Source organism: Stomoxys calcitrans, chromosome 5, assembly GCF_963082655.1.
Source record: "Stomoxys calcitrans chromosome 5, idStoCalc2.1, whole genome shotgun sequence".
Lineage (NCBI taxonomy): Eukaryota > Metazoa > Arthropoda > Insecta > Diptera > Muscidae > Stomoxys > Stomoxys calcitrans.
The window spans coordinates 39,342,843-39,362,452 of record NC_081556.1 but is presented as its reverse complement, the minus strand read 5'-3'; the positions used below and the strand labels follow the sequence as shown (position 1 = coordinate 39,362,452).

The following is a 19,610-nucleotide window of genomic DNA, read 5'->3' as shown; positions in this document are numbered from 1 at the left end:
CCAGAGATCGGTCTATATGGCAGCTATATTCAAATCTGGACCGATCTGGGCAAAAATGAAGAAGGACGTCGAAGAGTCTTACCAAACTCACTGTCTCAAATTTCAGCGACATCGGACAATAAATGCGTCTTTTATGGCCCCAAAACCTAAAACCTAGATATCGGTCTATATGGCAGCTATATCCAAATCTGGACCGATCTGTGCGATATTGCAGAAGTATGTCAAGGGGCTTAACTTAACTAACTGTTCCAAATTTCGGGGACATCGGGCAATAAATGAGCATTTTATGGGCCCAAAACCATAAATCAAGAAATCGGTCTATATGGCAGCTATATCCAAATTTGAACCGATCTGGACCAAATTGAAGAAATATGTCAAAGGGCCTAACGCATCTCACTGTCCCAAATTTCAGCAAAATCGGATAATGAATGTGGCTATTATGGGCCTTACACCATAAATCGGAGGATCGATCTATATGGCAGCTATATCCAAATCCATACCGATCTGAGCCAAATTAACGAAGTATGTCGATGGGCCTTTCACAATTCACTGCCCCGAATTTCATCAAAATCGGATAATAAATGTGGCTTTTGTGGGCCTAAGACCCTAAACCGGAGGATCGGTCTATATGTCAGCTATATCCAAATCTGAACCGATCTGAGCCAAATTGACAAAGGATGTCGAAGGGCCTAACACAACTCACTGTCCCAAATTTCAGCAAAATCGGATAATGAATGTGGCTATTATGGGCCTTACACTATAAATCGGAGGATCGATCTATATGGCAGCTATATCCAAATCTTGACCGATCTGAGCCAAATTAACGAAGGATGTCGATGGGTCTTACACAATTCACTGCCCCGAATTTCATCAAAATCGGACCATAAATGTGGCTTTTATGGGCCTAAGACCCTAAATCGGAGGATCGGTCTATATGGCAGCTATATCCAAATCTTGACCGATCTGAGCCAAATTGACAAAGGATGTCGAAGGGCCTAACGCAACTCACTGTCCCAAATTTCAACAAAATCGGATAATAAATGTGGCTTTTATGGGCCTAAGACCCTAAATCGACGGATCGGTCTATATGGGGGCTATATCAAGATATAGTCCGATATAGCCCATCTTCGAACTTAACCTGCTTGTGGACAAAAAAAGAATCTGTGCAAAATTTCAGCTCAATATCTCTATTTTTAAAGACTGTAGCGTGATTTCAACAGACAGACGGACGGACATGGCTAGATCGTCTTAGATTTTTACGCTGATCAAGAATATATATACTTTATAGGGTCGGAAATGGATATTTCGATGTGTTGCAAACGGAATGACAAAATGAATATACCCCCATCCTTCGGTGGTGGGTATAAAAAATTATTTTTAAACACTTTTGAAATATTTGTTACACCCTATTTTTTGAGTGTATTTTGCCTTGAATAAATCCAACCTACTGCTCCCCCAAGGAATTTTAAGTATGACTTAATTTGAATAAATCAACTTCCTTAAACAAAAACAACTCCTCTCCTATCTTCCCCTATCTTAAAGCAAAAAATCACAATGAAGGAAACAAACAATGCCAAACAATCGAGAGTCACCCAGAAAGAAGCTCCACAAATGCTAAAGCGTTAAAGTGAAGGCCTGCCTACCCCATGGGTAATGAACTCATGTGTGATAATCCATTTGAAATTAATGTGACAGAAAGACCACCATCAACTTTTCTTAAGAAGAGACATCGGACTGACGAGATATGGGAGTAGAAATCACCGAATTGAAAAATACCTGAAGGGATATCAGAAAAAGCTGAGCGATGACTTCTAAAACAATTTGTTTTAGGTTTACCCCTTTCATAGAATGCCATGAAGATTGAAATGAAATGTACGACAATTGGCTGGTGTGATAAAAATTAGTTAAAAGATAATTCAGGAGGCAAAAAAAAATAGGGTTTAAACAGCACCAACAAAATGGGAAAAGAAAATTTTGTTACAATTTCATGTCTATAGAAAATTTTGTCAAAATTTCATTTCTTTGGGAAAATTTGTCAAAATTTCATTTAAATTTTTGGGAAAAATTTTAATTTTTATAGGAATTTTTTTTCTGGATGGATTTGAATCTTGACGTTTAAAGTCAAAGGACAATACCTACATGCCATAGTGGTAAAGGCATCACAAAACTCGCCTGTACTCTTAGGAGATAAAAAAGCACTGGCATATTTTTCTTGTTGATCCAGAGGTTTCAGAGACTCACAGCCCCTCTGATAGACCTGGTAAATCCATGATATGCAACCTGCAATAGGGAAAAGAAAGCATTACGATTAGTCATATTGATGACATCATTTGAAATTCTTGAAAATTGCAATGAATTGGAAACATTGTGAACAGGCCATCAGAATTCCAGGAAATTCAAAATATTCCAAAATTCTTGGTTATGTAGTAAAAAAGTCTAATTTTTGGCTTTTCAATCACTGAAGTGAAAGAGCTTTTAATAGGCGCCCAGTATACTGAAAGCGACATGACTTTCCTCTCCTTTGCTTTAGTGCCAATGCAAACAGTATAAAGATCACCAGACCAGAAGATATTAAAGTAAACAAGCCAAAATTATATGCCATTGAAGGGATAAAAGCAATACATATGGGAACAGTGGTTGAAAAGTGTGCAAATATAGAGGAAATTTTGTAAAAATTGAAATTTTAATTAAATTTTTTCAAAATTAGATTTTAAAGGAATTTTTTGCAATTTTTTTTTCAAATTTTTCAAAAATTTTGTAAAATTTTCATTTCTATAGGAAAAATTCATTTAAATTCAAATTTTAGAATGTGAAACATTTTATCAAAACTTCTTTCAAATAAAAATTTAGGAATTTCTTTGATATGGGAAATTGGTAAAAATTTGTTTGCTTTAGAAAATTTTGGAAAATTTTTTTGCTATTGGAAAATTTGTCACAATTTCTTTGTTATGGGAAATTTTGTTAAAATTTCTTTGCTTTGCGAAATTTTGTCCAAATTTCTTTGCTTTGGGAAATTTTGTCAAATTTTTTTTTGGCTATGAAAGAAATTTCCTCAAAATTTCTTTGTTTTGGAAAATTTCGCCAAAACTCTTTTGCTTTGAGAAATTTTGTCAAAATTTCTTAGCAATGAGAAATTTTGTTAACGTTTTTTTTTTGGTTTGGGAAATTTTGCTTCAAATTATTTGCTATGGGATCTTTTTTTCAAAATTTCTTTGCTGTAGAAAAATTTTTCACATTTCTTTGTATAGGAAATTTTGTCAAAATTTCTTTGCTCTTGGAAATTTTAATAAAATCTATTTGCTATGGAAGACATTTCCTCGAAATTCCTTTGCTATGGAAAATTTTGTCAACATTTCTTAGCTATGGGAAAATTTTTAAAATTTCTTTGCTTTGGGAAATTTTGCTAAAATTTCTTTGTTATGGAAGAAGTTTTGTCGAAAATCCTTTTCTTTCCTTATTTGGCTATGACAGAATATTTGTTCCATGCGCCTCGATCTTCTGCGCTCATTCTTAAATCTCTGACACCAAGTTTCGAGGTGTCTCACACCACTTGATTTGTACATCGGGCTTTTGGTCTTCCCGATGTATGAACCACGATCTGTATGAGCTGTATGACGACGATAGCATAGCAAACACGGTGCCTTCAAAAGACTTCTTTGCTGGAGCTTCTTCATCCATTCTGACAACATGACCTAGCCATTGCATTCGTTGTATTTTGATGCGGTGCTGAGGCAAACACGGTACCTTCAAAAGACTTCTTTGCTGGAGCTTCTTCATCCATTCTGACAACATGACCTAGCCAACGCTATCGTCGTCATACAGCTCATACAGCTCGTGGTTCATACATCGCCTATATTCTCCATTAACGCAAATTGGTCCATATATTTTACGAAGAATCTTTCTCTCAAATTCTCCAAGCACTGCCCCATCTGCTTTCACCCATGCTTCAGAACCATATAACAGCATGGGTGTCTTGTATAGTGTAATCTTCGTCTGTCGAGAGGTGGCCTTGTTTCTAAACTACTTACTTAGTCCAAAGAAGCATCAGTCTTATTATTCGCTTTATCTCAAAACTGGTGTCATTCGTTTCGGTTACGTCGTTTAGGTTTTAATCTTTCACACAGTACGCTCGAGAGTTTCTTGTATGCGATGGGGAGGAGACTTATTCCTCTGTAGTTGGCACATTCCGTTTTGTCTCCTTTCTGTGTACGGGACATAGTATGTGAGGTTCCAATCATCGGGCATGCGTTCTTCTAGCCAGATTCCGCAAATAACCTGATGCATGCGCCTTATCAGCGTGTCGCCTTAAATAGTTCAGTGGGTAATCCGTCGGCTCCTGCTGCCTTGTTGTTCTTTAGTCGGGTCACTGGACCTCATTCTGACTAGGAGGTAAACATTCTATACCATCACCAGAGATTGATTCTGCGGTATCCTCTATGGCGATAGAGGATTGTGATTAGTGTGCCATATTTATTCACATCTGCATCTCGTGTAATCTTCTCCAGCAGGATATGAAAGAGATCACACGATAGGCTGTCTCTTTGTCTGAAATCTCGTTTGGTATTGAATGGTTCGGAGAGATTCTTTCTTATTCTTACTGAGGAACGTGTATCAGCAAGTGTCATCCTGCAGAGTCTTATTAATTTTGCAGGGAAACCAAACTCAGACATGGCTTGAAATACCTTTGAACGTAAAGGAGTATTGAAGGCGGCTTTGTAGTCAACAAAGAGATGGTAGGTGTTGATTTGTCCTTCTCGGGTCTTTTGCAGGATTTGGCGCAGTGTGAATATTTGGTCTAAGGTGGATTTACCAAGTCTAAAGCCGCATTGATAGGGCCCAATTATCTCATTGACTTTTGGTTTTAATCTGTCACGCAGTACGCTCGAGAGTATCTTGTATGCGATGGGGAGGAGACTTTTTCCTCTGTAGTTGGCACATTCCGTCTTGTCTCCTTTCTTGTGTACGGGACATAGTATGCTGAGGTTCCAATCATCGGGTATGCGTTCTTCTAGCCAGATAGCGCAAATAAGCTGATGCATACGCCTTATCAGCGTGTCGCCTCCGATCTTAAACAGTTCAGCGAGTAAACCGTCGGCTCCTGCTGCCTTGTTGCTCTTTAGTCGGGTCACTGCTACTTGGACCTCATTCTGACTAGGAGGTAAACATTCTATACCATCATCAGCGATTGGTTCTGCGGTATCCTCTTCGTCGCCACTAGCAGTTGGGTAAAATGTTCTTTCCATATCCCCAGCATGTAATTTGTGTCAGTTACCAGTTTTCCTTCTTTGTCTTTGCAGAAGGATGTGCCTGCACCAAAGCCATCAGTTTGATGTTTAATTTTTTAGAATTTCCCGACTTCATTCTCACCCCTGTACATCTCAATTCGCTCACACTCACGTCTTTCCATTTCCTTTTGCTTCCGGTGGAATAGACGTTTCTCCTATCTCCTTTTCTCCGATACCTCTCCTTCATCTGGCGCGTTGCTACTGATTGCAAATACAAATTTTGCCCACGAACATTCCACTAAGGAACAGGAGCAAAACTTCTCACATATCAATGAGTGCAGTCCGATCCAAATTTTAAGCTCAATGATAAGGGGCCCCCTTTATATAGCCGAGTCCGAACGGCGTGCGCAGTGTGACACCACTTTGGAGAGAAGTTTTACATGGCATAGTATCTCACAAATGTTGCCAGCATTAGGAGTGGAAAACCACCGCTGAAAAATTTTTGCTGATGGTCTCGCCAGGATTCGAACCCAGGCATTCAGCGTCATAGGCGGACATGCTAACCTCTGCGCTACGGTGGCCTATTGATTCCAGGGTTTCTCTATATGCCGCATTCTTGGCTTCATTAGCATCCCTACACTCTTGGTCGTACCATGGGTTTCTTGGAGAAGGCTTCCGGTACCCAAATACAGATTTCGCGGCATTTTCCATGGAGTGGGCAATTGTTTGCCACTGCGCCATTATATCATCGGAATAAGGAGTGCTTTCATTAAGCAGTTGCCATTTGTTGTGTTTGCAGCTTTTCAATGTCCAGCTTCCATGCAATGTCAGATCGTACTTTCCTCGCCATGTTCAAACGGGTGCGAACCTTTGCTGCAACAAGGTAATGATCCGAATCTATATTCGCTCCACGGATCGATCGTACATCTAACACGCTGGATGAATGCCTTCCATCTATCACAACGTGATAAATTGGGTTCCTCGTGTTTTGATAGGGTGACAGCCATGTGGCTTTGTGAATATTTTTATGTTGAAATCTGGTGCAGCTAACTACCATGTTTTTTGCCGCGGCGAAATCTATCAGCCTCAAGCCATTACTGGACGTTATATCGTGGAGGCTAAACTTTTCGACTATTGGACTAAAGACATATTCCTTCGCTATCTTCGCATTAAAATCTCCCAGACCAATTTTAATATCATGGGCGGTGCGGCGGTCATATTCTCTCTCTAGGCGCACGTAGAAAATATCCTTGGTCTGCTCGTCCTTGTCTTCCGTCTGGGCATGGGCACAAATAAGTCTGAAGTAGAAGAATTTGGCTTTTATGGGGATTGTGGCTAGCCTCTCATCCACCGGAGTAAAGCTGGAGACAAGGTGTTGCAGTCTCCGACTAACCACAAATTCATGCCTCGTGTTTATGGCAGCTATAGCATAGTTCGTCACCGTTTGGTGTTGTAGTGACGCCATTCCCAGTTCATCTCACTTCCTGTAAGACGTCGACATCCGCCAGCGCATAAACTGCACCTTCTCTATAAAGAGTGCGCATATTCCAGGTGCAGATCCGCAATTTATGGTCCTTTTTTCGTTTGCGTGGGTCGTCAACGTTGGGGGGGGGGGGGGGGGTCCGTTTTTATACCCTCCACCATAAGAAGGGGGGTATACTAATTTCGTCATTCTGTTTGTAACTACTCGAAATATTTGTCTGGGACCCCATAAAGTATATATATTCTTGATCGTCGTGACATTTTATGTCGATCTAGCCATGTCCGTCAGTCTGTCCGTCTGTCCGTCCGTCCGTCCGTCTGTCCGTCCGTCTGTCTGTCGAAAGCACGCTAACTTCCGAAGGAGTAAAGCTAGCCGCTTGAAATTTTGCACAAATACTTCTTATTAGTGTAGGTCGGTTGGTATTGTAAATGGGCCATATCGGTCCATGTTTTGATATAGCTGCCATATAAACCGATCTTGGGTCTTAACTTCTTGAGCCTCTAGAGTGCGCAATTCTTATCCGATTGGAATGAAATTTTGCACGACGTGTTTTGTTATGATAACCAACAACTGTGCCAAGTATGGTTTAAATCGGTCCATAACCTAATATAGCTGCCATATAAACCGATCTTGGGTCTTGACTTATTGAGCCTCTAGAGGGCGCAATTCTTATCCGATCACAATGAAATTTTGCACGAAGTATTTCGTTATGACTTCCAACAACTGTGCCAAGTATGGTTGAAATCGGTCCAAAACCTGATATAGCTGCCATATAAACCGATCTTGGGTCTTGACTTCTTGAGCCTCTAGAGGGCGCAATTCTTATCCGATTGGAATGGAATTTCGCACGACGTGTTTTGTTATGATACCCAACAACTGTGCCAAGTATGGTTTAAATCGGTCCATAACCTGATATAGCTGCCATATAAACCGATCTTGGGTCTTGACTTCTTGAGCCTCTAGAGGGCACAATTCTTATCCGATTTGAATGAATTTTTGCACGAAGTATTTCGTTATGATATCCAACAACTGTGCCAAGTATGGTTGAAATCGGTCCATAACCTGATATAGCTGTCATATAAACAGATCTGGGAATTTGACTTCTTGAGCTTCTAGAGGGCACAATTCCTATCTGATTTGGCTGAAATTTTGCATGACGTATTTTATTTTTACTTTCAACAACTGTGTCAAATAAGGTTCAAATCGGTTCATAACCTGATATAGCTGCCATATTAACCGATCTGGGATCTTGACTTCTTGACCCCTAGAGGTCGCAATTATTATCCGATATGCCTGAAATTTTGTACGATGGATCCTCTCATAACCATCAGCAAACGTGTTTATTATGGTCTGAATCGGTCTATAGCCCGATACATATCCCATATAAATCGTTCTCTCTATTTTACTTCGTGAGCCCCAATGGGCGCAATTCTTATACGAATTGGCTGAAATTTTACACAGGTCTCCAACATATAATTTAATTGTGGTCCGAACCGGACCATATCTTGATATCGTTTTAATAGCAGAGCAACTCTTTTCTTATATCCTTTTTTGCCTAAAAGAGATGAAATTTTACACAGGTCTCCAACATATAATTTAATTGTGGTCCGAACCGGACCATATCTTTATCGTTTTAATAGCAGATCAACTCTTTTCTTATATCCTTTTTTGCCTAAGAAGAGATGCCGGGAAAAGAACTCGACAAATGCGATCCATGGTGGAGGGTATATAAGATTCGGCCCGGCCGAACTTAGCACGCTTTTACTTGTTACTATTCCTTTGTTTCTCATAGTAGTTCTCGTAGTTGTCCGGCGGCGGGTTACTGGTCCAGTCCCCCAACCGCATGGGTTTTTGTGGGATTGCACATGTATCCCTCGTTGTGGCAAGCCGCTTGCTCCAAAATACGACGCTCGCCTCCAGCCGCCCCTAACATGGGAACAGACGCTGATGGTGGCCATTGGTTATTTGAAGGCGCCAATCACTCGCCTTATCATCTCGAGTATCATTGGCACTCACTATTTAATTGAGAGGCGGTGCCATCTGACTCCTCACTGAGACTCGCCTCTCGAGGAACATATATATGGGAGCTATATCCAAATCTTAAGCGGGTTTTTTCAAAATAGGCTTCGTCTCTAGGCCCAAGAAAATGCTTGTGCCAAAGTTTAAGACGATCGAATGAAAATTGCCATATGTAATTTGTACACAAACGGACAGTACGGACGGTCAGACAGATGGACGTAGCTAAATCGATTCAGAATGTGATTCTGAGTCGATCGGTATACTTATCAATGGGTTTATCGCTCTTCCTTCTGGGTGTTACAAACAAATGCAATAAGTTATAATACCCTGTAGGAGAGTGGCGGTGTAGGGTATACAAATTGTTTAAAATTTTTTGCTATGGGAAAATTTGCTGTCAAAATTCCTTCATTATTGACCATTTCCTAACAATTGAGTGTTCGTAGGAAACTTTGTCATTTCATGTCATTTGAATCATAACTGTTTCCGGTTTTTTCCTGTAGACGTTTTGTCCAAATTTTACTTCTTTTGAAAAATTTTTCAAAATTTTTTTCTTATAAAAAATTTGGTGTTTTTTTTTGTTCTTTTTTCACTTTTACTGTCGCGTCATTGCAAATTGTGCATTGTTCGAATGCACATGAGAGACGTTGTGCTCTTACCAATGCAGGCTAGTTCATGGGGGCATCATTGGCAATGCATGTACTCCAATATATTGAAGCACACAAATACACATGCAGACTCTCATGCCATGCAAACTTTGACCACATAGCCTAGAATTTCCGCATCCTTTGCGAAAAATTTCCGGTCTGGTGATCTTTGGTGGTTATGGTCAAATGTTTTGAATTTTATAAATGTACCAAAGAGTACAAGAGGACAACATCGGCTGCTCTGTTATGAGATCCTGTTCGTAAGTATTCCATATCATCGCACATTGCTAGAGAATTGATAGCATAAAACATTTGAGTTGAATATGTTAAGGCTATACGGCAAGGGGATGAATGAAGTCCTTTTTCAGCTTATTAACAAAAAAGGCTAATAAAAAGACCAAAAATAATATTTCATATATTATTCAGAATAATTGTTTTTATATTTTTTTTAATACAATCAACACTAATAAACAACGAATTTTATTGAACAAAAAAACCCTTAAAAACTTGTATATAAAATTCCATTAATATTGCGGTATTTTATTTATGTTCTTTTTTTATTCTCTTTCTTCTCAAGCCACACAATAAGTTTGATATAAAATTCAACCAATTGGAAACACCACTGATGGGATCTCAGAGCTGCACAGTAAGCCATACGCTTCACCTAATACGAATTTCTGCGACTTTTGCCCCATCCAAACATTAAAGATCATCAGAGCGGAAGAATTATTCGAAATACAAGGAAATAGGATTATGTGAGGCAAACAGTATAAATTACACTCATGCCCGCATTGTTGCCAATGCTGTACTGCTGTTGCCGCTCACAAACAAGGAGAGAGAGAAAGAAAACATTGAAATGCTTAATCCAAGTGACAAATTTTTCGAATGGTAGCACAGTGGTTGAACAGCAATAAGGTAAAGACAAATTTTCTACAGATGAAAAAAATCCCAAAGCAAGGGAGTCTTGACAAAATTTCCTATAGCAAAGGAATTTTGAAAAGATTTTAATGAAGAAAGAAAATTTTTGAAAAATTGTCTATACAAAGGAGGGGCAAGGATATTTTTAGAAAGTTTCGATGAGATATGAAATTTTAAAAAAAAAATTTAAGATTTTCGAAAAAATTAATTGCAGCAAAAATTTCCCCTAGAACAGACGTTTTTAAAAAATTTCCCATGGAATTAAAATTTTTTACAAAATTTCCTTTGAAAAGGAAATTTTTGAAAAAAAATCGCGCTGGAATAAATTTTTAATAATATTTCACAGAACAAAGGAATTTATACAAAAAATTCCTACAGAAATGAAATTTTGATAAAATTTCCCATAAAAGGAAATTTAAAAAATAAAATCAGAAAAATTTATTTTTATAAAGTTTTTATTGCAAAAATTTAGACAAAAATGTTGATGAAATGTCCCAAGCAAAGAAATTTTGCGAAATTTCCTCTATAACCGAAATGTTGACAAAATTTCGTATAACAACTTTGACAAAAAAAAACCCACAGAAAGGACAAATTTTAAAAAATTTCCCATCGAAGGGAAATTTTTAGGAAATTACCCAAAAATGTTGTTAAAATGTCCCAAGCAAAGAAATTTTGAGAAAATATAACCGAAATGTTGACAAAATTTCGTATAGCAACTTTGACAAAAAAAAAAACCCTAGAAAGGAAAAAGTTTAAAAAATTTCCCATCGAAGGGAAATTTTTAGGAACTTTCCCATCGCAGGGAAATTTTTAGGAAATTTCCCATCGAAGGGAAATTTTTAGGCAATTTCCCATCAAAGGGAAATTTTTAGGAAATTTCCAATATATTTTTAAAAGATTTCACAAAGAATGGTTATTTTTAAAATATTTAAGAAAATCTCCAACAACAACAAAACAAAAACAGACAAATTTCGTTTAGAAAATAAATTTTCCAAAAATATCCCTAAGAAAAAGAATTTTGACAAAATTTCCCTAAGAAATGAAACGTTGACAAAATTTTCCTCAGAAATAAAATTTAGACACAATTTCCCTTAGAAATGAATATTGAAAAAATTTACCTTAGAGGAAAAATTTTAAAAAATTTTTTTACGGAATGAAATTTTGACAAAATTTCCCTTAGAAATAAAATTTTGGACAAATTTCCCTTAGAATTGAAATGATGACATAATTTCTTATTGAAATTTGGTCAATGTTTCCTACAGAAATGAAATTTTAGAAAAATTTCCTATAGAAATGAATTTTTGACAAAATTTCCTATAGAAATTAAATTTTGACAAAATTTCCTATAGGAATAAGCAAATATCCCATATTTCGAGAAATTTTGACTTAATTTCCCTTGGAAAAGAAATTTTGAAATTCCCATATCAAAGAAATTTTGACAAATTTGAAAATTTCCTTTAAAAATGAAAACTAGACAAGATTTCTCTTAGAAATGAAATTTTGTCAAAATTTACCTTACAAATAAAATTTTGGCCAAATTTCCCTTAGAAATGATGACAAAATTTCCTATAGAAATAAAATTTCCATATCAAAGAAATTTTGACCAAATTTCCCATAGAGATAAAATTTTGACAAAACTTGCTATGGGAAAGAAATTTTGACAAAATTTCCCTTGGAAAAGAAATTTTGACAAAATTTCCCTTGGAAAAGAAATTTTGACAAAATTTCCAATAGAAATGATATTTTGACAAAATTTCCCATATCAAAGAAATTTTGAAAAATTTCCCATATCAAAGAAATTTTAACAAAATTTCCTATATCAAAGAAATTTGGACAAAATTTCCCATATCAAAGAAATTTTGACAAAATTTTCCATATTAAAGAAATTTTGACAAAATTTCTTTTAGAAATGATATTTTGATAGAATTTCCCATAGCAAAGAATTGTTGACAAAATTTCCCTTGGAAAAGAAAATTTGACAAATTTCCCTTGGAAAAGAAATTTTGACAAAATTTCCCTTGGAAAAGAAATTTTGACAAAATTTCCAATAGAAATGATATTTTGACAAAATTTCCCATATCAAAGAAATTTTAAAAATTTCCCATATCAAAGAAATTTTGAAAAATTTCCCATATTAAAGAAACTTTGAAAAAATTTCCCATATCAAAGAAATTTTGACCAAATTTCCCATAAAAATGAAATTTTGACAAAATTTCCATAGAAAATAAAATTTTGACAAAATTTCCATTGAAAATAAAATTTTGACAAAATTTTCCATAGAAATGATATTTGGACAAAATTTCTATAGAAATGGAATTTTGACAAAATTTCCCATATCAAAGAAATTTTGACAAAATTTCCTATAGAAATGAAATTTTGACAAAATTTCCCATTGAAAAGGTTTTGACAAAATTTTGTATAGAAATTGAATTTTGACAAAATTTCCCATATCAAAGAAACTTTGACAAAATTTCCTTGGAAAAGAAATTTTGACAAAAATTCCCTTGGAAAAAAAATTTTATCAAAATTTCCCTTGGAAAAGAAATTTTGGCAAAATTTCCCATTGAAAAGAAATTTTTAGAAAATTTCCTATAAAAACGAAATTTTGACAAAATTTCCCTTTGAAAAGAAATTTTGACAAAATTTCCTATTAAAAAGAAATTTTGACAAAATTTCCCATAGAAATGAAATTTTGACAAAATTTTCTATAAAAATGGAATCGTGACAAAATTTCTCATATCAAAGAAATTTTGACAAAATTTCCCTCTGAAATGAAATTTTGACAATATTTCCCAAAAATTTGACACCATTTCCTATAGAAATGAAATTTGGACAAAATTTCCCATAGAAATGAAATTTCGACAAAATTTTCTAAAGAAATGAAGTTTTAACAAAATTTTTAGAAATTTTTTACTATACTATTCCCTCTACCGCCAAAATCACCCTTTGCTGTCATTAGAACAAGACCCTTTTCGTTAAGTAATTGCTGTAGGTATTTTTGTCTTTTTTTGTGTTTGTCCACAGGCCTCCCTAAATATTCTGTGCTCCCATGACTTTTGCTTTCGCTCCACTGAACTTTGCATAATGTGGTGGTTGGTGCCAATAGATGGATGGCTGGCTGGACAGAATTCATTCAAATAACAAATTAAATGCAATTGCTACCCTGGTGACGTCTACAATGTACGTATGTGTAAATGTGTGAGTGTTGGTTGGCTTTGTCTTCCGTATCAGTGATTTTGAGTGATAATTGACATTAAGTCAATTAATCAAATCGATTGTTGTTGTTCTTGTTGGTGGTGTCGCTGCGAACAGAACCCCAAACGACAGCAAGCCACACAAACGTCAGCACATCAGTTAGTTGGTCAAACGACCCCTATAGGCATTGTTGTTATGGCATACCCCTGCCTTAAGCTCAACAAAGAAAAGGACCATTCAACAAATGCTGCTTTGAGGAAACAAAAATAACTCAAGCGTTATAATTAGCCCACAAATCAATACAAAGGAGCAAATTTTGTTAAACCCTCGCTTGGCAAGTCAAGGGCAAGAAGAAAACTGCGGCGTTGCGTAAAGCAGAGAAATTACTGGGATGTCAGAACAAAACCCGAATATCATCATTAACCCATGTCCTTTATCGTTTGAAATAGGCTTATTGCTTGCTTTTTTCTCTTTACCCCCCTCACTCTCTCTCTCTCTCGATTTGGGCTTACTTGCCTTGCGTAGCTGTAGTTTTGTCTTAACAGGCCCGCAGCATAAGCTCTGCCAGTATCTTCTCACATTGCCACACCTGTCACTCAACTCAAAAACCACAATGATCGCTGATGCAGAAGACTGAGCATGACAAACAAGGTGTGATGATGATGACGATGACGACGACGACAACGACAACGATGATGCCTACACGTGCTTGCTTTACTTTCATCATTCCAATACGCCGAGTCCATGAGCAAACATGAAGGCTTTTTGTTCTGTGCCCGCATATCACATTGCCCCAATGCTATGGTGAGTGAGTGAGTGGCATGGATGGATATTGTACGACCAGACTCTCATGGGATTTGGCTCCCCAAATACTCACACCCTTACAGCGCAAGTCAATGCCAAGTGTGGTGGATAACAGCATTTTGTGGAATAGGCATTTCGCGCTCATTGTGAATAACCCTCTGCAGCAGTTTTCAGTGGCAAGAAATAAATGCGAGGAATGATTTGTAATTGAATTGCTAACAGAGTGGAATAAACACAAAAGTTTTGTTGATACTACATGCGAGGGGTTGGCCTAAAAGTTTTGCTGCTGGGGAGGTGAACATGTTTGAGGACTGTGGATTTATGACCCAAGAGAAAATTTCAAATATTGTTAAAAAAAATAAGGGAAATTTCGACTTTGGAAAAAATAAAATCATGGGATTTTATGTTTAGATAAAATTTCAGGCAAATTTTGTCTTTAGAGAAAATTTCAGGGAAATTTTGTCTTTAGAAACAATTTCATGGAAATTTTGTCTTTCAAGAAAATTTCAGGGAAATTTTGTCTTTAGAGGAAACGCCCATCCCTTAGCAAACACGGATGTACCTACGCCGGACCTTATGGCACCCCCCGTCGGAACCATCCTTTTCCTTCAAAATATCTCAGGAGACCTACCCGAGGTACGTTGGCAAGTTCACCCAGATCAATGCGGCCTTTGGCACAGTGTCCGGTTATGACCCCTGTCAAGGTACTCATCGACATCTTATCGAACGCCAGCAACTCTCTCGTCCTCCTCCGGTCGATGACCGGCCATAGAGCCTTTGCAGTCCCGCAACCATCCACCGTGTCTCACCTCGCTCCATCCATCCTCGGTGTTGCTCTCCCAGGATAGTTTCGAATCGAGGACTATGGCTAGATTCTTTGCATTCTTCGTAGCCGCAAGCAGTCCCCGTCCAAGGACGAGAGTCTGAACGGTATCTTATATCTACGCTTGAAGTTGGTGCTTTTCCGTCTTTCCTGGGTTGGCCCTCAACCCATTTCTGGTAGCCCAACGCGACAACTTCCTCTGTGACCCTTCCATGATCTCGCTGATCGGCGACAGAAACCTGCCTCAGACCAGCAGCACGACGTCGTCCGGAGACGACCCACGGGCCGTCTCCACCTAGATCCATCAGGATTTCATTAATCACGAGGTTCTTTAAAATCGGCGAGAACACCCCCTCCTTGGGCCGTTCCTCTGGCCACCCGCCTTCTGACCACATTATCTCCCAGGTTCGCATTAATAATTCTGCCAAAAAACCTATTATTGGTCTACTGGGAGATTATGGGGTGAATTCCCGTGCGGTTAAGTGCGGCGACCAGGTTCGCTCGGAAGATCCGCTCAAGCTAGGGCAGGGTGACTCTAAGGGGCTCCTGCAGCAGTACCGTGATAATTTTGGCAGGTCCGGCCGACTTAAATGGGTGGAAAATGCGAACCGCCCACTGTATCCTTTCCTCGTCAACGATGTCCTTGATTAGATCATCCATTAGAGCCACATATGCAGGTATTGCGATATCTTGATCGCTTACTTCTTCCATATCCAAGAAGGCCGCCAAAGTGTACTCCGTCTGTCGGAGAGACACCTCGACCTCCTGTACCACCTCCTGATGGGCCGTCATCACCGACCTGCCGTTGAGATATACGTGTGTGCCCCACTGAAGTTTTTCGGCGTCAGTCCCCTCAGACTAGCAGGCCTATAATCCTTCGTCGTACTGTTGTTTATTCCTCCCGCCTTAGGGGATAAAGACCAACTTGACTTTCTCCTTGCCCTCGGAATGTAGGACCATGCCAGGCTCGCTCGGAAGATCCGCTCAAGCAAGGTCAGGGTGACTCTAAGGGACTCCTGCAGCAGTGCCAGGATAATTCCGTCAGGTTCGGCTGTCTTAAATGGCCGGAAGATGCGGACGGAAGATGAGTTCATCCATTAGGGCGACATACGCAGGTATCGATATCTTGATCGCCGAACTCTTCCTGGCAAAGAGCCTCCATCAAAAGTTCCACCGCTTCCTGCCCACTCTCAGTGTAAGTCCCGGCGATGGGATCCTTTGAGAGCATTTTGCGCAACCTACATCCCACACTAATGCTTTCCAATTTCCCACAGAATTTCGCCCAGGAACTCCTCTTCGCCTTCCTCGTCTTCTTCTTGAACTTGCCAAGGGTGTCGCGATACTCGTCCTGGCCCTCTGTCGTGTTCTCTCTCTTGGCCTAATTAAAAGGCTCCGTCCATGGCTGTCTGGTTTTACGTGGCGGTACTCTTTCGGGACATGCCTTCAAAAAGGCCTCGTTCAGGCATCCCGTGACGAGATCGACTGCGGCCTCTAGTTTCCCCTAGGTGGGCCTCTGGAGGACGCATGGAAACTTTTTTCTTTAAAGAAAATTTCATGGAAATTTCATCTTTTGAAAAAATTTCATGGAAATTTTGACTTTCAAGGAAATTTTGTCTTTAGAGAAAATTTCATGGAAATTTTGTCTTTAGAGAAAATTTCATGGAAATTTTGTCTTTAGAGAAAATTTCATGGAAATTTTGTCTTTAGAGAAAATTTCATGGAAATTTTGTCTTTAGAGAAAATTTCATGGAAATTTTGTCTTTAGAGAAAATTTCATGGAAATTTTGTCTTTAGAGAAAATTTCATGGAAATTTTGTCTTTAGAGAAAATTTCATGGAAATTTTGTCTTTAGAGAAAATTTCATGGAAATTTTGTCTTTAGAGAAAATTTCATGGAAATTTTGTCTTTAGAGAAAAATTTCATGGAAATTTTGTCTTTAGAGAAAATTTCATGGAAATTTTGTCTTTAGAGAAAATTTCATGGAAATTTTGTCTTTAGAGAAAATTTCATGGAAATTTTGTCTTTAGAGAAAATTTCATGGAAATTTTGTCTTTAGAGAAAATTTCATGGAAATTTTGTCTTTAGAGAAAATTTCATGGAAATTTTGTCTTTAGAGAAAATTTCATGGAAATTTTGTCTTTAGAGAAAATTTCATGGAAATTTTGTCTTTAGAGAAAATTTCATGGAAATTTTGTCTTTAGAGAAAATTTCATGGAAATTTTGTCTTTAGAGAAAATTTCATGGAAATTTTGTCTTTAGAGAAAATTTCATGGAAGTTTTGTTTCAGGAGAAAATTTCATGGAAGTTTTGTTTCAGGAGAAAATTTCATGAAAATTTTATCTTTAGAGAAATTCCATGGATATTTTGGCTATAGATAAATTGTGTTGCGTTTTCTTTAAAACTTCCGGCCTGTGGTGGCATTAAGCGCTATTGGGAAACCAAGCTCTGATTAGGGCAAAATCACTTCAAGTGAAAGAGTTGGTATTAGGACTCCAGTATGTCTCATATAGAAATTTCATCTTTAAATTTTTTGTAGGAATGAGAAAACCACGCTTTCTCTTTTTGTACCAAATTTAGACCTCAACTTTCCTTCAACCAGCCATCTGTAAGACTTTTAGGGTTTCAATTAAGGTTACAAAGAAATCATGTAAAAGAAGCAGTGTTGGGAGCCCAGAAGATCTTAGAAATATTCATCCTTAACAATCTCCTCGCTTACTTTGTTTTCTCTCCATCTTCTACCACCATTTTAAGAAAATTGTTCCCAACTAACCAACTGGAAGGCTTTGTATAAGGAGCTCAGCAATAGCCCAAAGCTTTTACATCATGTCACATCAAATTATTCTTAAATGCCACTCACTCTGTAAACACCAAAGATCACTAGACCAGAAGACATTTAATGAGTAAGCGGAAATTGTTACCAAAACACACACACACATACACTCACATACATATATGCAAAGAAAATCCTTACATCCTGCCCAATACCAAGACATTCCTTCTTAGCAATTTGTGAATGAGCAGAGAGTGAGTGAGTGAGTGATTGAGTACATACCTCTTGCTTCATGGGCACAAAGCACAGTGGTGTGCTGTTTGTTATGCAGACTTTGTGAATTTAACTATCAAGACGAACAAATCTCTCATGTGAACTCAAGTGATAGAAATCGCACAAGGACACGCAAACAGTGGAATAAAATGATGGTGATGTGGGTTAAGGAAGTTGTTTAACATATTTTGGTAATAAATATGGGAAAAAGGATTTAGAGAGAAAACACTTATGGGGAAAGGAGAAGTAAGAAAAATTAAAAAAAAATCCCCTTATTGTTTTACCATGGGAAAATATTTAAATATATTCGAACCGAAACGAATAAATAAAAAATAGAATTTTAAAATGAAAAATAAAAAAAAATAATTTTAACGAAATTTTTTTTTGAGCCAAAATTTCTATTAAATCATCTTCAGAAAAAATTTCAATGAAAAAAAAATTCTAAAGCCAAATTTTGTCTTTGGAGAAAATTTAAAGTACGTCTTGAGTCTTCTCTTTTATTCCCCATTACTCTGCTTTGACCTGGCATCCAAACGATGCGGATTGTGTTATCCTCAGAGAAGGCGTAAATCTTCCTCTTGCACTCTATGACCGTTCGTGACCTTACCGTTCACACTCCAACCACACCACACCACCTCACACATTCCGTAATCGCCCGGATCTCCGCCTGCAGGACAGTATTATGGTTGGGTTCTCAATGTAGACCTCCACGCCGACTCTGTCCTCAAGCTTTGATCCTTCTGTATAGCATGATCTCCCAGATGGCAAAGACAGAGTTCCGTCAATCCAATACTGTGTCTCTGGTAGCAGTGTCTTGCACTCGACCTCAAGTGTCATCGCAGATATCCGATCGGTAACCTCTTCTAATCCAGCTGGGTTTTAGATCGTCGCCTCGATTACACCGCGGTGGTGCGACCTACTCCTATCCTCTATCTATTCTCTCATCCTCCTGTCCTCTATTCATCATACCCGCAGAGGCTGCCTCACACTTAATCTGAGGTCGGATATCTAGTCCACTAGGGCATGGTCATCATCGATCCGCCAATGCTAAGACAACATGTTCTCTGAACCAGGTGTTGTTGTTGTAGCAGTGTGTTGTACACTGAGGCGGCAGCCCTTGCCGATCCATGATTCCATCGGGTCAATCCGGTACGTACAACCGGCTGCCATGGGATTGACCAGGTGTTGTTGTAGCAGTTTGTTGGATCTTGACATTCTATTGAGTGTCAAGATCCAGGAACTCTGTGACTACAATAGGTTGGGTCTAGAGGGATCTGGGTCTGAGTCGAGTGGGTCTGGGCAGTTAAACAGGTGATGTGTATCGAGTGGTCCCTGATCATAACCGAGACATACATATTGCACGTCGGCATCGATCCTTGCTCTGTAGAAGTTGAGACGGCTGGATCTGCCGGAACGTAATTGAGCCAGAACTACTCTGGTTTGCCGGGAGAGGTCA

The 19,610-nt window shown here is 38.2% G+C and overlaps 1 long non-coding RNA gene across 4 annotated transcripts in view; it reads left to right on the top strand.

The window, feature by feature from the left end:
- The first annotated feature begins 9,235 nt into the window (after positions 1-9,235).
- Positions 9,236-19,610, top strand: part of LOC106082397 (uncharacterized) — a 134,432-nt gene continuing 124,057 nt past the window's right edge. For 3 of the 4 annotated variants that reach the window (XR_001220496.2, XR_009398507.1, XR_001220495.2), the window contains exons 1-3: positions 9,236-9,631; positions 9,949-10,286; positions 13,314-13,469. This is a non-coding gene — a long non-coding RNA (uncharacterized LOC106082397). The remainder of the gene's footprint in view (positions 9,632-9,948; positions 10,287-13,313; positions 13,470-19,610) is intronic. The other variant, XR_001220497.2, reaches the window with a different exon arrangement.